This window comes from Erythrolamprus reginae, chromosome 2 (assembly GCF_031021105.1).
Source record: "Erythrolamprus reginae isolate rEryReg1 chromosome 2, rEryReg1.hap1, whole genome shotgun sequence".
NCBI classification, from domain to species: Eukaryota; Metazoa; Chordata; class Lepidosauria; order Squamata; family Dipsadidae; genus Erythrolamprus; species Erythrolamprus reginae.
The window spans coordinates 271136976-271142975 of record NC_091951.1 but is presented as its reverse complement, the minus strand read 5'-3'; positions in this window follow the sequence as shown (position 1 = coordinate 271142975).

Here is a 6000-nt window from a genome sequence, read left to right as displayed (position 1 = left end):
ACAAATATGTGATAAAGATTTGTTGAAATGCTACTCCAGTGATTTTCAACCTTTTTTGAGTTGCGGCACATTTTTTACATATACAAAATCATGGGGCACATTGAGCAGGGGGGAGTGGGGGGGGGCTAAAAAAAGTTTGGACAAAAAAAATTATCTCTATCTCTTCCTCCCTTTCGCTCTATTTCTCTCCCTCTTTCTCTCTCTTCCTTCCCCTCTCTATCCATCCCTCTTTCTTTCTCTCTTCCTTCCTTCCTCTCTTTTTTGCTCTCTTTCTATCTCTCCCTCCTACCCTGCCTCTCTTTCTCTCTCTTGCTTGCTTTCTCTCTCTCTCTCTCTCTTGCTTTCTCTCTCTCTCTCTCTTTCTCTCTTGCTTTCTTTCTCTCTCTCTCTCTCTTGCTTTCTCTCTCTCCCTTTCTTCCTCTCTCTCTTTCTCTCTTGCTTTCTTTCTTTCTCTCTCTTTCTCTCTCTTGCTGAGCTTCGCGGCACACCTGACCATGCCTCGCGGCACACTAATGTGCCACGGCGCACTGGTTGAAAAACACTGCCTTAATGCACATCATTAGACAGACAAAATGATCTAAAAAGCTCAACAAATTAGCCACTAATCATTGGCCATATCATCCCTCAACATCTTGTAAACACGCAATAAGAAATACCCAATATTCATAATTTATACATGCATTTCTGTTAATATTTACCCATAAACATGAGAAATCTGACAGCGTAGACAAGTCTCCAGGCTGAAGCCGGATGATATGCATAATTGCACTTAACAATCCCCCTGATGGCTTATTGTTGTTTATTAAATGAAGAGCAGCCTTGGGAGGCTATAATCAGAAATGAGTCAGTAGCAAAGGGAAAAGGTTCTTAATTCCCTTTACCTCCAGCCACTCAAAATGATCTTTCCCTGTTTTGTTTCTAAGCAGAAAAGTGACAGTATTTTTTTCCACTTGGGAAGAAAAGCAGGACCCGGATTGTGGGGGCAATATGCTGGCTCTGTTAAAAAGTGCTATTGCTAACATGTTGTAAGCCGCCCTGAGTCTAAGGAGAAGGGCGGCATAAAAATCGAATAAATAAAATAAATAAATAAATAAATAAATTGGTCAAAGGCAAAAACAAACAAACAGAATGTAAAGAAAAGCTCCAGCACTACCTGAGCTCTGTTCCTCTTCCTATTCTGGAAACTGCTGCTTTTTAGTAAAATAAAACATTGGCAGAATGGTACAAACGAGTGGGTTCCACTTGCCTTCGCCACCGGTTTGCATTGCGAGGTTTCTCGCATGTGCTCCGCTTCCTTGCACGGATGGGTCTCCTCATGCAATTCTGTTTCTGCGCATGCCCAGCACAATAATGGGTTGCAGATTATACTACAATCAAAATTTGCTATTGGACCTCAAGTGTGATCTATAACTAAGACTTGATATTGCATTCCAGGTCAGGATTCCAGTTTGTCAACTGCACCCTTTTTCCAAATACAGTGATACCATGTCATACAAACTTTTCGAGATACAAATCCGGGGTTTAAGATTTTTTCCCCTCTTCTTACAAACTATTTTCACCTTACAAACCCACCGCCGCCCCTGGGATGCCCCGCCTCCGGACTTCCGTTGCCAGCGAAGCACCTGTTTTTGCACTGCTGGGATTCCCCTGAGGCTCCCCTCCATGGGAAACCCCACCTCCAGACTTCTGTGTTTTTGTGATGCTGCAGGGGAATCCCAGCAGCGCAAAAACGGGCGCTTCGCTGGCAATGGAAGTCCGGAGGTGGGGTTTCCCAGCGAGGGGAGCCTCAGTGAAATCGCAGCATCGCAAAAACACAGAGGTCCGGAGGTGGGGTTTTGAGGACTTCGGTGTTTTTGCGATGGTGCGATTTCACTGATGCTCCCTTCGCTGGGAAACCCCACCTCCGGACTTCCATTGCCAGTGAAGCGCTCATTTTTGCATCGCAAAAACACAGAAGTCTGGAGGTGGGGGTTTCCCATGGAGGGGAGTCTCAGGGGAATCCCAGCAGCGCAAAAACGGGCGCTTCAGCTGGCAAAAGGGGTGAATTTTGGGCTTGCACACATTAATTGCTTTTCCATTGATTCCTATGGGAAACAATGTTTTGTCTTACAAACTTTTCACCTTAAGAACCTCGTCCCGGAACCAATTAAGTTTGTAAGACAAGGTATCACTGTACTAAAATTACTTTATTGTATTATTTCCTTTCAATAGACATTTGATTTCCAGATTCATTTCTCATTGGGCACTTGTGAGTGGTTTTTAAAAAAATCATTTCATATTTAATGCTCCTCTATTACAGTTAGATTTGGCACTTGTGAAACGCGTTGTTGAAATTCATTATTGGTCTATATGATTCTTATAGGGGTTAAGATTCTGTGTCAATATAATTTGATTGATCTTTCATATTCATGTAACTTGTTTTTAATAATCTGAACATCTTGTTCAATTTCCTCACAAGGAATTGAATTCTTTCACAACACCAGCATTTTTCATGCTAATTTTTGGTAGTTACCAGCATTTATGAAATAAGCATGAGGCAATCAGGCTGCAATGGAATTGCTATGAGAAAATCAAGAGTGAATATAGATAATAACCTGCATTAACAACACATTTGGGCATGTTCATTATGTTGCTAAAATTCAAAACCCACAAATTTGACTTAAATTGAAAATCTTCCCATTAACATAATGGGTCAGAGATTGAAAATCCATGAAATATATTAGAACATACATGACCATACACAAGTTTCAGATCAAATCTTTGGTTCTAAAAAATCATCTCATAATAATAATAATAATAATAATAATAATAATAATAATAATAATAATAATAATAATAAAAAATAATTTATTGGATTTGTATGCTGCCCCCTCTCCGTAGACTCGGGGCGGCTAACAACAATGATAAAAACAGCATGTGACAATCCAATAATAAAACAACTAAAAACCCTTATTATAAAACCAAACATACACACAGACATACCATGTATAACTTGTAATGGCCTAGGGGGAAGGAATATCTCAACTCCCCCATGCCTGGCGGTATAAATGAGTCTTGAGTAGTTTACGAAAGACAGGGAGGGTGGGGGCAATTCTAATCTCCGGGGGGAGTTGGTTCCAGAGGGCCGGGGCTGCCACAGAGAAGGCTCTTCCCCTGGAGCCCGCCAAACAACATTGTTTAGTCGACGGGACCCAGAGAAGGCCAACTCTGTGGGACTTTATCGGTCGCTGAGATTCGTGCGGTAGCAGGCGGTTCCGGAGGTAGTCTGGTCCAATGCCATGTAGGGCTTTAAAGGTCAGAACCAACACTTTGAATTGTGACCAGAAACTGATCGGCAGCCAATGCAAAGGCTTATAGTTTCATTCCTTTTATTTAATCAAGAAATATAATTTGACTCTGCTAAGGCTTGCTGGAGTATGTTTAAATTACATATAGTATGTATCCAAGACTAGATTTGGTTTAGGGAATTCTACATACATACATACACATACATTGCACATACAATTCTATTATCTTTGCATTTCTTTTCAGTACTTAGCAGATGCATGGAGCAGGATTAAGAGCTATGCTAATGTTCTCTCTGTGCTGATTCTAAACTGCATTTAGATTTCTAGCATAAGAAAAACCAGCAATTCACGTATACCCATGTGTTCAAATATACAAAGGAAAATAAGGCTTTAAAAATTACAACTGTAGCCACCCTTACAGTTAGGTGGACTTAAATTGTGAAATGGTTAAAGAAGATCACATGCATGTTGTAATTTTTTTTTCTGTTTTCAATGCTAACAATTCTTAAAATCATCAATTCTGCTGCCAATGATTCTCTGAGTTATTTGATGGGTCTTTTTTTTCCACATTTTGCCCTTTATAAGTGTTCTGCCATACTTGTACACTCCAACGATGGAGGCAGTCACCAAGAAAATTTGCACTTCATCTGTTGGTGCATTAAGTCTAAAATTGCCTCCCCCACAACCCTAAAACTTTATCCTCCAAATTTAAGTGCTTATTGTCTTAATCCTTTGTCAGGCCATTGTCACAGAGTCCCAGCATGAATTGGGAGAATATCAAAAGGGTTTAAGTCAAAAGTGTTCTAAGCCACTGTTTCCCAACCCAGCATTCACTGGCTGGAGAATTCTGGGAGTTTAAGTCCAGATATCTTCAAGTTGCCAAGGTTGGGAAACACTGTACTAAGCAAAAGGGAATGACCAGCTTTGACTTGAATGACAGGAGAAGTTTTTGAGTCACGCAAGATGCTCAGGATTCCTATAGAAATGCCTGCTGATGTGAAGGGTCTTCTGTTAATGATCCCGAACTGAAGAGGATTCCCTGATAAGTATTGTTTAACTTTCAGATAATTTGCTAAATTTTATCTTTGCCTTTTGGGGCTTGCATTACTTAGGGACACAGATGGAGTCAGATGTAGCTCTCCTATTTGCCCAACCTCTTTGCTATGCCAAGGAGGCATTCAAAAGTACAGTGGTACCTCTACTTAAGAACTTAATTTATTCCGTGACCAGGTTCTTAAGTAGAAAGTTCTTAAGTAGAAGCAATTTTCCCATAGGAATCAATGTAAAAGCAAATAATTGAAATTTCCCTTCCCCCTAGGCTTATAGAATTTGTACGTGGTATGCTTGTATGTATGAGTGGTTCTTTAAATTGGGGTTTTTTAAAGATTATTTTTAATATTAGATTTGTTTACATTGTCTTTTTATACTGTTGTTAGCCGCCCCGAGTCTTCGGAGAAGGGCGGCATACAAATCTAATAAATAAATAAAATAAATAAATAAATAATGCATGCAAAACCATTAGGAAAGTAATAAAAGCTCGGAATTTGGGTGGGAGGAGGAGGAGGAAGAAGAGGAGGACAGTCACTGCCAAAGGAAGGTGAATAAAAAAAAATTCAAAACTTTAAGGCTTAAAAAAAAAGGGACTCTGAGGCGGCGAGGAGGAACACGTACCTCCAATACACCCGGCACGAGGCTGCCTCCCATACATTGCCTCCCATACACTGGCTGCTGCTACTGCTACCTGCTGCCTGTTCCTTCCCATGCTAAAGGGCTCCCTTCTCCTCTCTCTCGCTCGCTTTGTAGCTGGCACCTTTCCTTCGCTGTGGGGACTCCTTGGTTGCCCAGAGCGAAGGGAGAGTTTCTTTTCTCTGGGAACTGGCAGAGGTTTATTCCCTGACCAAGAGAAAGTAAAATGCTTTGTTCGCTCTGGAATGCCAAAACCTCAAGTGCCACCAAAAGGCTCCTCTGGCAGCCCAGATGGCAGGGATTAAAGGGGGAATGGCAGGAAACTGGCTGGGCCTTAATGCCGCTCTCAAATTTCTTGGGAAATTTTTCCGGGCTCGGGTTCTTAAGTAGAGGCAAAAAAATCTTGAAAACCCGGTTCTTATCTAGAAAAGTTCTTAAGTAGAGGTGTTCTTAAGTAGAGGTACCACTGTATTGGGAATAACAATGAGAGCAACACTAGAAGACATTTACAAAATTGTACTCCTTATTTATGCTAGTCCTAAGCTTTCCCCCCAAAAAACCTGCATTAACAGCTGTCTAGCAACTATTTTGATTATGCCTTATATTTCTATGATACCTTTGCAATCTTCTACATCTTCCTTGCCCAGAGTATGTTTTTGAAGGTCTGCTTGGTAAAATGCTACTCTCTGCCTGAAGCTGAAAGATTTGACAGACAAGGCTGGCAGACAAATTGACCTGAAGTGTTGTCTGTACTTCACTCATCGTCAGCATGGGGAAAATACCAGGTTTGCAGGTAAAAGTTTTATTATTCATTACAATTATCTTCTCTTCCAATAAAAGAGAATATATGCAGCTCAGGATTGATCTTGGGAGTCATTTTTTTTCCTGGTATAAGATTTTTTATTTTTCTCCACCATAAAATAAAACAATATATAGTTATAAACACAACAACAATGCTTAAAATCAATCATATACAAACTTTTCTTTTCCCATTACTCGCTCAATGGAGGGTCTTATCTCTCCCCGT